Below are 12,194 nucleotides of genomic sequence, written 5' to 3'. Positions count from 1 at the left end.
AATACTGTATTTTTTTCTTTTTAAAAATTAAAGATTTGTAGAAAGCATTGTGAGGACTAAATCAATTATTAGCATCGTTTAATCCAACCACTTAGCTACTGACAATTTTTAGTAGTAAAATATTTTAATTATGTAATACACTGTTACTCTGAGTACATTAAACACACCTTCTAAAACTAACATGTTGATCAATGGAATCAAATTGAAGACCTTGACATTAATCTACACGCCTGTGGATACTTTTTTTTATTAAGAAGCCAGAAGCACATGCTGAAAAGAGACAGCATCATCAGCAAATGGTACTGGACAAATTGGACAGCTGCATGTAGAAGACTACATATAGTATCATATTTATCACCCTGCACAAAACTCAACTTCAAATGGGTCAGAGACCTCATCATACAACCAGCTACCCTGAACTTGATAGAAGAGAATCTGAGGAATAGCTTTGACCTCATCACAGCACGTGGATAACACAGGCACTAAGATCAACGATCAATAAATGAGAACTCATGAAACTGAAAACCTGTATGGCAAAGGATGCTATCATTTGGACAAAGTCACAGCCTACAGAGCAGAAAATATTTTTTTAACAATTTTACAACTGATAGAGTCTAATATCTAAGATATATTAAGAACTCAAGAAAAAAGACCAGTATCTAAAATACATTAAGACCTCAAAACCCTAGATATCAAGAAACTAAACAACCCAATTTAAAAATGGAATTCAGTTCTATGCACAGAATTCTCAAAAAGGAGACTCAAATGTTTGAGAAACACTTAAATGTTAAACACCCTTAGATATCATTGAAATACAAATTCTCAAATACTTTGAGATATCAACGTATATCTATCAGAATAGCAGTGATCAATAAACAATGACAACTCATGTTGGTGAGGTTATTGAGCACAAGGAACATTCACCAGATGCTGGTGGATATAAAACATTGTATAACCACTGTGGAAAACAGCTGTCAGAGTTACTCAGGAAAATAAGAATCAATCTATCTACAGATTCAGCTATGCTACTTGTGGCCATGTACTCAAGGATGATTTGCTCAAGCAAGTTCATGGCTGTTCTTTTCTTTTTATTTATTTATTTTATTTATTTTTCATTCTTTAATCTTTTTGCCATCTGACTGTTCCATATCCTGCCCCCCTTACCTCAAAGAGGATGTCTTCCCTCAACCTACCAGACCTCCCAACCCAGTTTCTTGAAGGTTGGGTGCTTTTTCTTTCACTGAGTCAAGACCCTGCAGTCCTCTGCTGTATATGTGTGAGGGGGCCTGTTGTCAGCTGGCGTATGCTGCCTGACTGGTGGCTAAGTGTCTAAGAGATCTCCAGGGCTCATGCTAGTTGGGACTGTTGGTCTTCCTATGGGGTTGCCCTTTTCCTCAGCTTCTTTCAGCTTTTCCCTCATTAAACCCCAGGGGTCCCTGGCTTCTGTCCATTGGTTGGGTGTAAGTATCTGCATCTAACTCATCCAGTTGCTTGTTGAGCCTCTCAGAGGGAAGCCATGCTAGGCTCCTGTCGGTAAGTGCACCATAGCATCAGTAATAGTGTCAGGCCTTGGAGTCTCCCCTTGAACTAGATCCCAATTTGGGCCTGTCATAGGACCTCCTTTCCCTCAGCCTCTCCTTAAGTTTTGTCTCTGCAGTTATTTTAGTCAGGAACAATTCTGGGTCAGAGTTATGACTGTGAGATGCTAACACCATCCCTCCACTTGATGCCCTGTCTTTCTACTATAGGTGGACTCTACCTCTCCCCACTGTAGGACATTTCATCTAAGGTCCTTTGAGATCTGAGCATCTCTGACCTCCCAGGTCTCTGGTACAAAGATGCCCCACCATGCTGCTCTTTTCGTAATTGCCAGAAATTGGAAACTACCTAGATACCCTTCAAAAGAAAATGGATAGTGAAAATATTTTACATTTACATAACAGAGTATTATTACTCAGCCATTTCAAAAAATGAAATAGTGACATTTGCATGTACATGGATTGAACTAGGAAAAAAAAACTTCCTGCATGAGGAATCACAAACCAATAATTAGAAATATGGTATGTGTTTGCTCATATATGGATATTAGATAATAAGTCAATAACAACCAATCCATAGAAGACAATTCATAGAACCAAATAGGATAAGTATAGAGTAAGGCAGCAGATAGACCTTGTTAGGAAAGAGAAAGAAAATAGAGAGTTGTAGATGGATGAAGGCCTTGAATAGAAGGATCATGTGGGAAGGGAGAAAAAAGGGAAGAGGAAGGGAGAGACAACTAAAATCAATGTTCATTTGAGTTATAATATGAAATATAATAGAGTAGAATCTTTTTAAAATATACACATACAGAACAGTAATCTAAGTGAAATTGCCAAATAATGAGACAGAGCCCTAACTAGCCATTTCTTTTTTTTTTTTTTTTTTTTTTTTTTTTTTTTTTTTTTTGGTTTTTTTTTTCGGGGCTGGGGACCGAACCCAGGGCCTTGCGCTTCCTAGGCAAGCGCTCTAACCACTGAGCTAAATCCCCAACCAAACTGGCCATTTCTTGAGAATGGTTATATCTGAGTTGTTGGTAAAAGAGGTCCCATGAGAATCCACAAACAACCCAAGTTACTGAGGAATAGTATGGAACATAATAGAGTAGAAGCTTTCTAAAATATATACATGTGTTCACACATGTATACATACATATATACATATATGTACATATACACACATATATATACATTTACTTCTAAATATATACATAAATAAAATTTAGGTACCCAGTGTAGTATGCAAAATAAAAAATAACAATAAAATGACTATTTTAGAGGATTTTTAATCCAACAACATGGGTGGTTGGGCAAGGGATCAGATGCAAACACATTCTAGGTCAGTGTGATCCTGCTTGAATATAGACACACACTTTTAATCCTTTTGGCTGGAATACTAACTTGTTTTTAGCACATATCTTTAATCCCGAACAATGATGTCTAGTTGAGGAACAGATAAAGTGACTAATCATGCAGTTCCTTTCCATTCGTGCAGTTCAGTTACTGCAATTAATGCAGTTCAGTTTGTGGACTTCAGAGAAATTTTTCAAGCAGAGCAATTCAGTCAGAAGCCAAGAGCAGCCAATTTGAATCAATTAGCTTGGAGAGCAATTTAAGCCAGAACAACTGAGCTGAACCAGCTAACCAGAGTTAGAAAGAGCTAGAAAAGTGAATTTATTCAGCAGCAAGTGTCAGAGGCTAAAACATTCTAGGTGTAGTTTAGCAGATGGAGGCTAGAAGTTAAAGCCTTCAAGGTCTGGGCTTGCAGAAGATTAGATTGTAGGGAAGCTAGGAACTTCTACACATAGGTGGAGGGATAGTTAGGTAGAAACACTCTGAGCTCAGTCCAAGTCATGTATCTGCATAGCTTGAGTACTGCTCTTATATCATCCTATTAACTTAGGAAATAAAAGTGGCATTTACATAATAGGATTCCTAATAACATTCTTCTATACTCTTAGATTAGTACCTTCTTCAGCCATCATCAGAGAGGCTTTGACTTCAGCAGATGGAAACAAAACAGAGACCTAGAGCCAGCCATTGTTCATAGAATTAGAGACCTTGGAACAGTTAGCCCTAAATGAAATGTCTCCACCACATTCCTCCTCTCAGTGCCCTAGGAACACCACAGGAGTCAGAAAGAGTATATGAGCCATCAAGATGGAGGACACCAAGAAAATATGACCCTCTAAACAAAATGTTCAAAGTCTTCATGAAATCACAGACCCTGAGGCAGCATACACATAGTCTGAATGAGTCAGCCACAGGTCCTCTTTGTACATATTATGACTTCCAGTTCAGTGGTTTTATAGGATTCTGAGTGTCTACATGAGTGGGTCTATTTCTTGTGCCCTCTCTCAGGCTTTTTTTCCTCCTATTTGTTTTGTTCAATTCCCATGTATTAACTTTTGTTTTACTTTTAGAGTATAGTATAGTCCCATAGAAGTTTATTTGTTTGCTAATAAAAGATCAAAAGTGAGTGGGTGTGGATGGGAGAGAAGGTTGGATGGAGGAAAGGGAGGGGAAATGATAAAAATGATTATTTATTTTTAATAAAAGGAAAATAAATACAAAGAAATAAATATAACATCTAAATTCATTGAGTATCCAAAACTCCATGTGATTTATATATTGTGACATTTGCTTTATTGCACTTGCTTTTAACTGAACCCACAGTATCACCAAACTATAGTGGCATCATAATGTAGCAACCAACATTCACTTGGCTTACTCCAAAATTATAGAAAGTTTTGAGGTATCGTAAGACCATAGTCTTGTGACCCCTGAACATCCATCAGAAGCTGTGAGAAGCCAATTATGATATTATTTTTTAGTTCCTCTTCACCAAACCATTTCATGTGCCAAGGAAATTATCAATCCCAAGTATCTGCACTCATTATGGTGAGATGAAGTGATGTGGAGTCTGGTGCCATTGAGGAGCAGAATTTGAGAGCAGGGAAGATGATGCAGTAGTGAAAGCACTTGCCATCTAACTGTAAGGACAAGAATTCAGATACTAAAAGCTCAAGTTAATAGACTCAGCTCTAATTCCAATATCCATAGGCAAAGACAGGCATTAGCCACAATAATTTGGCTAAGAAGACTAACCATAAAAGAGAACTCTCAATTTTACTGAGAGATAATGCCTCAATGAGTAAGATAAAAGAGCTAGCTAGCATGATTTCTCAACCTCAGGTTTACACACACACACACACACACACACACACACACACACACACACAGAAGCACACAAAGATAAGGAAACTGTGATTGTTTGTATATGCTTGGCCCAGGATGTGGCACTATTAGAAAGTGTTGCCATGTTGGAGTAAGTCTGTCACTATGGGTGTGGACTTTGAGACACTCATCCTAGCTGCCTGGAAGCCAGTCTTCTGCTAGCAGCCTTCAGATGAAGATGTAGACCTCTTGGCTCTGCCTGCACCATACGTGCTTGGATGCTGCCATGCTCCCACCTTGATGATAATGGACTGAACCTCTGAACCGATAAGCCAGCCCCAATTAAATGTTGGCCTTTATAAAACTTGCCTTGGTCATGGTGTCTGTTCACACCAGTAAAAGTCTAATTAAGACAAAAAGGAAGAAAAAATGACACCATTTCACAAATAATTTATGTTCTCAAACAAATTGTTAATTTCGAGCTACAGAAATCATAAACACTATGGGTGAAAGTCAAGGCTTATTGAAAGCTTAATGGCAATCCTAGTAAGAAAGACAATTGAAGAATTGTTAGGATATTTTGAAAGCACAAATATAGTCTCTACTTTATCTAGTTCAGGACATCTTTGTACTTGTTAGAGAAAAAAAAAACATTAGCCAGTGATTTATAGCAGACTTTGGAGCAAAGACCCCAATGAAGTCAGTGCTGACTTAGAATTGCATCTGTGGTGTGTTCAACAGCACAGTCCCAAAGGAAGCTCCGAGAATGTTCAGACAGATAGCTTCTAAGGTTTATTTTGTTTTCTATCTCTCAGAAAACATTGAAGAGAACAACAAAGTGTAATGAGTGTTTTGTTCATGTGATGTTATTTTATTAGTTTCGCATTTTACCTGGAAATGTTTTCCTAAAACATTGCATGCAAGTAGAGTTAATTTACATACAACTACAAGGTTCCTCAGATTTAAAATCTGATTAGTTGAAGGAGAATGTGTTTTTATAAGTGTGATAAGAAATAAATTGGAAAAATTGAACTAATTGGTAAAATAGAACTTTGAAGCTGCCCAGACAGGAAGCAACCCCAAACCATTTGTGTTTGCTTTTGATGAATAATAACCATTCTTTTATTTTCTTTATTTTGAAATGATAATATACTTACACCACCTTACCCTTCCATTTCCACCCTCCAACCCCTTTTGTATACTCTACATTAAACTCTCTCAAATTTATGGCCTTTAAAATAATTGTTCTTATATGTATAGATGCATATAAGAACTTATTATATTTTTCCCAAAATATAACCTCCTTAGTCTCTATAATGTTATTACAGATTTATTTTTTCAGGTTTGACCAATTGGTATTGGATAACTGGTCAGTGTGTTCTTTCCTAGAAATGGATATTTCTTCATATCTTATCACTCCTTAACTGCTTGTAGTTAGTTCTTCGTGTTGTTTGTGTGTCTTACTGTTGTTTCCCTTGTTCATCTCATGTTTAAGCAGTTTAAGACTTTATGGGTGTACCTTCTGCTATTACGAGGAGATACAAACTCACCTCAAATTCCTCGATCCTTTGGCTCACAGAGTCTCTTCACTTTCTCTTCCACAGTGCTCCCCTGGCCTTTGGTAGAGGAGTACTTTCATAAATGTAGCCACTGGACTGTGCTCCACAACTTTGCAGTTTGATTGGCTGCTGTTCTCTGTAATGATCTCCATTCATAGGAAAAGTAATTTTCTCCATGAGGAAATTTGCTAAGGACTGCAGTTATCTGTGGGATTAAGCACAAATATTTAGAATGTTGTTAGGGATCATACTGGTTCATTAAAGTGGTGCTTGTAGGTTTTCCTCCAATATCCATGACTTCCCTAGCTTTGGGTAGTTATTTAGGTTTTCCTTACCATGGATGATGTCCCTCTCATTAAGTTTTAATTAGAGAGCTGTTTCTTACCACCAAGGCATGCATGGTACTACCATCCCTTAGGGAGATTTTGCTATACTTATTGTTATGGACAATAGGCACCATAGTTTGGTAAACTATTGGCTGTTTCCCTCTTTTGGAAGCTTTGTGGCACCATCTGGCAACATGAAAGCTAGCCTTGTGGAGTAGGCACTCCGAGCAGAGCAGTTCCAACTCAGGAGTCTCTTACCCTGGTTCTGAAGTACATGTGGTTTTCAGCAATATGAACTAATCTGTGACTTTTTGCAGGTTGAGCAAGGGCAACAACAACAGTCTGATTGGGCAACTTTTCGACAACAGTGACTAAAAACTTTAAAAAGGAATTTTGGTCATGCCTGTGTTGAAATTTTTGTCAGGGGGTCTTTGGTTCTTGGAGGGAATACTCCCAGTCCAGATAGGAAAATGTCATTTAAACTATATATAATTATACACAAACTGCCATTTGTCTGACTTTTTATTAGGTAGTTAATAATATGATTCCTTCGGACCTCTTCAGATATTTTTGCTGTTATTCTACCCACTTGCTTTCTTCTCTACTTATTTCTTTTTCCTACCTAAATGGAACCTGTCGTTTTATTCCTATTTCTCCCATGTATCTTTGTAGCGTATTTTGTTTACTATGGGATTAAGGAAGCTTCCTTGTTCATTGTTTTATATTTATCAAAGAAAATACATAGATTCAGTGCTGATGACTACCAGCACCCAGTTCCTAGAGGAAAGTAGTCAAAGAAAATGTCAGCGACTGGGGCTAAAAGCTGCTGACTTTTGGCAAGTTAACTCTTTCTTTCTATTCAGGGGCCAGAAGCTGATGGCTTCTGGCAATTTAACTCCTGCTGTTAGCAGCAGGGGATTAAGAAAAAAAAGCTTAGTTACTTAGAGCTCTTTTCTCTTTGGCTCAAGGACCCCTTGCTTGCCAAGTTCATGAGTCAGAGAGAAAAGGAAAAAAGGAAGTCAGGCACCTGCATGTGTGTGTGTGTGTGTGTGTGTGTGTGTGTGTGTATGTATGTATGAGTCCCAAGAATCAAACTTTATTTCTACTCTCAGCCTTTTTGTACCTTCTTAGACAAAACTTTTTAATAAAATTACCTCATAGATAAAATGTTACACAAAAGGGGAGTTACAGAGGATGTTGCTGGTAAGTTCAAAGCAGTATTTCATTCTATAAGAACATAATTAAGTTCAAAGCAACAGTTTCACATGGCCTTGCTTTATCATAGTGTACAACTGTGGCTTTATCCTTGGACCTGACCTAGAACGAATTTTTTTTCCTTGATCACAAATCTGTCTCAAGCATATTTTTCTTCTTAGTGAAATTCATGAAAGCTTATTTTATTCCTTACTATGCAGCCTTTACTTACTATTCTATAAGGAGGGGGTATATTCTATTCTCGATTCGAACTTTATTACATCTTTCTACAAAACAACTAAAACTATCACCTAAAATGTTCTTCCTAAAATTACTTGAATTCTATAAAAGCATGAATGAATCTAGACAGCATTAATTCATGAAAGTTTGTCTTCATGTTGATCTATAGGAAATTTGTTCAATAGGGTGGGCTGATGCCCAGGAATCATTAGCCTGTTCAATAGTGGCAGGAAATGCATATCAGCAACGAGAAACAATCCTGGGATGAAGTTTCTGGAGCTGTGCCTCTCTAGAGTGCAACCATCACATCCATGCAAAATAGTGGGCCATCTCCAGGAAATTCACATACCATAGCCTTTCCTAGATGGCTCCTGTCAATCCAGTAATGGATAGTTTGATAAATCATCCATTTACATGAGCATCCAATAGTCTAACCCGAGAGATACATACTCCATGTGGGGTGGAAGAATTTGAAAATACTAGAGAAACGTGAGAGTAAGCTTGCATCAGTATTTCAAGCTTAGGTACTATACAAATACTGGTCTAGGGTTTAGGGAGATGGCTCAGTAATTAAAGGCACATATTTCTCAGTCGTGAGGGTCAAAGTTTTGATTACAGTACACTTTACAGGTAGTTTATAAACACATATAAGTAAAGCTGCAAGGAGTCTTACAACTAACATCTTCTGGACTCTGTAGGAGCCTTATAGAAATGTACATATATGCTCACAGACATACAGATGCAAACAACACACACACACACACACACACACACACACACACACACACACACACACACACGTGCGCGCGCACGGGCACAAAAATCTTTTTTAAAAGAAAAAGTCAATACCACCCACAATGAAGAATGTATTGTGAAGGCCTGTTCTGTACTTTCACTTTAATCACTTTGAAGGTACAGTCTTTCCTCTTATATATGCAATCATTGAAGTTTCTGAAAGAGTGTGCGACCAGATGAAAAAGATGAAAATTTTTGATTGCCCATTGAGCTGTGGGAAACCATTGTTTTTTCTCCCTTTGCTCCCAGCAGGCCTTTACTTTGTCTGTTTTACAAATTAAAGCAAAATTTTTAAAAATAACTGAATTTCATTAACTATAGATGGATAAGTGAGATAAAACCTATGGCTCCATCTGCATATATAGCCTTGGTCGGCATCAATGGAAGGAGAGGCCCTTGGTCCTGTGAAGACTTGTTGCCCCAGTGTAGGGAGGCAAAGAGGTGGGAGGGATTGGGTGGGTGGGTGAGGAAACACCCTCATAGAAGCAGGGGTAGGAGTTCAGATAGCAGGTTTCTGGAGGGGAAACCTGGAAAGGGGATAACATTTACAATGTAAATTTAAAAATCCAATAAAAGAAAAAATAGAAAAAAACCTGTCTATCCCCTTATATACATATATACAATGTTCCATGATTGCATCAGTATTTCAGGTAGAAAATACTTTATTTATACCCAGTAGATGCAAAAGCACTTAGAGACATAGCAATGCATGAATATGAAGGCTTTAAAAGGCCAGCTCAATATCTCCACACTGAAAACTCACTGCTGCATTGGCCTTGACATGACCTATAGAATTTTGTGTTGGCAGAACACCAACTTTGAAATTTGTTCCATAGCAAATCATTCTGGCAATGGACTTCCAGGAATTAAATCCTTTACATAGTTCAGTGGTGTTGCCAGAGAGCATGGAGGGTCTCCTCTGATAGTAACAACGGAAAAGTCTTTGGCCAGATATCCAAAGCCATATGTTAGTCCTGTCAAAAATGATATGGATCTGCTTACAAAAACCTTGCTCAGTGGCTCTGCCAGGAACCCCGTGGCTGTGTCCTGCCGGAAAGCCATTGCGTGTGCTAGCTCTGCCAGAAATTGATGTTGCCCTGGGATAATCTAACTGCACTAAAACTCTGCCTCTGGGCTTCTGCATCAGACACCAACCATTAACGGAACCTGGGAGTGTGTTCCAAAGAAGTAAGGACAACTCGCCCTCTCTAGGGTGAAGACAGGCAACCTCCAACGTCAGCGTCAGTACTTAGAACTCATTAGCTGTATGAAAAAGCATTCTGAATGGGTTATGTGAGATGATTGCTTCTTGATATCCATCAGGCCCAGGTAGCCTCTACTCAAGAAAAGATTTAAAGAATAACTTTATTTAGAGGAGGAAGATCCACAGATAAAGGTTAAAGTTAAGTTACTCTTTGTTGCTCTAAAAGAACGATCTACTTAATGTTTTCTCTATAGAACCCTCAGTAATAATAGGATTCCCAGCTTTCATTGCATCAGAAAATGGGAAAGATTAATTTCAATATTATTCAACATTGTACTTATTGTGTAAAGGCTTTAAGTAAATAGCAATGTATGATAAGTGAAGAGATAGCTCAGTGTTTAAGAGTACTTGATAATTTTCCATAAGACCTGAATTAAGTGCCCAACACCCATATTTGCTGACTCACAACCACCTTTAACTCCAATTCCATTGTACCTAACACTCTCCTTTTACCTTCAAGGGTACATATACCCATGTGCACTGTCTCCCAAGGCCCTCATCCAAACCTATACAAATAATTAAAATTAAATACTCCAAGTAGGTTACTTTTGTTTGTAGCAGTAGACTTTGAAGCTTTAAATTACATCTCAATTTTAAACTGACCTACCTACATATCAAAGATGCATAAAGTTGTGCTGTACAAGGTATTATTGTTGCTAGTTTCTAAAATGCATGTAATTCTTCCACAAGTTCATTAGTACAGAAAATTTGAAATAATACTTAGAAAATTTGCAACTTGATATAGTTTGAAAAACATTTCTTGTATTATATAAAGTATTAAGCAGTGGTTTATTAGACATTTAAACAATTACTCAACCAAAGGTAATATGAAAAGGTTTTGTTCTCCAAATGAAGTACTACAATTCCCTACTCTTCCATGCAAGCTGAAATCTAAAATCAATAATGGAATGACTTAATTTTCCTTTTAACATTGTTCATTTGCACTTTGCCCATTCTTTTAAAAATTATGATCAATTCTGTGTTTTTTTAATTGGATACTTTATGTATTTACATTTTGAGTGTTATCCCCTTTCCCAGTTCCCCCTTCCCTCATACCCTCTCCCCTGCTTCTATGAGGATGCTCCCCCCCCACTCACCTACTCCCACCTCAGCACCCTGGCATTCCCCTACACTGAGGAAAAGAACCTTCACAGGACCAAGGGCTTCTCCTCCTATTGATGCCAGACAATGCCATGCTCTACTACACATGAGGTTGGAGACACGGCTCCCTCGTGTGTACTCTTTGGTTGGTGGTTAAGTCCTTGGTAGCTCTGGGGGTTCTCATTGGTTTGTATTGTCGTTCTTCCTATGCAGTTACAAACTCTCTCAGCTCCTTCAGACCTTTAACTCCTCCATGGTGGTCCCTGTGCTCAGCCTGATGGTTAGCTGCAAGCATCCTCATCTATATCAGTAAGGCTCTGGCAGAGCCTCTCAGGAGACACCCATATCAGACTCCTATTTTCAAGCACTTCTTGGCATCAGCAATAGGGACTAGGTTTGGTGACTGAATGTGGGATGGATCCCCTGGAGGGGCAGTCTCTATATGGCCTCTCTGGATGGTCTCTGCTCCACTCTTTCTCCCTGTATTTCCTCCCATATTTTGTTTCCCCTTCTAAGAAAGACTGAAGCATCTATATTTTGGTTTTCATTCTTCTTGAGCTTCATATGATCTGTGAATTGTTTATTCTGATCTATTGGGCTAATAGCCACTTATCATGAGTGCATACCATATATGTTCTTTTGTGACTGGGTTGCCTCACTAAGGATATTTTCTAATTCCATCCATTTGCCTAAGAATTTCATGAAGCCATTGTTTTTAATAGCTGGTTAATATTTCATCGTGCAAATGTACCATATTTTCTGTATCCATTCCTCTGTTGAAGGACATCTGGGTTCTTTTGAGGTTGTAGGTGGGATTGCAAACTGGTACAACCACTCTGGAAATCAGTCTGGAGGTTCCTCAGAAAATTGGAAATTACACTGAGGACCCAGTTATACCTCTCTTGGGCATATACCCAAAAGATGCTCCAACATACAACAAAGGCACATGCTTCACTATGTTATGGCAGCCTTATTTATAATATCCAGAAGCTGCAAAGAA

The 12,194-nt window shown here is 38.2% G+C and overlaps 1 pseudogene; it reads right to left on the bottom strand.

Moving 5' to 3' along the window:
* Positions 1 to 9,891, bottom strand: part of LOC116904333 — a 34,584-nt pseudogene extending 24,693 nt beyond the window's left edge.
* Positions 9,892 to 12,194: the final 2,303 nt, after the last annotated feature.

This window comes from Rattus rattus, chromosome 6 (genome assembly GCF_011064425.1).
Source record: "Rattus rattus isolate New Zealand chromosome 6, Rrattus_CSIRO_v1, whole genome shotgun sequence".
Classification (NCBI taxonomy): domain Eukaryota; kingdom Metazoa; phylum Chordata; class Mammalia; order Rodentia; family Muridae; genus Rattus; species Rattus rattus.
The sequence above is the reverse complement of the archived record's forward strand: the minus strand, read 5'-3'. Positions and strand labels throughout refer to the sequence as shown.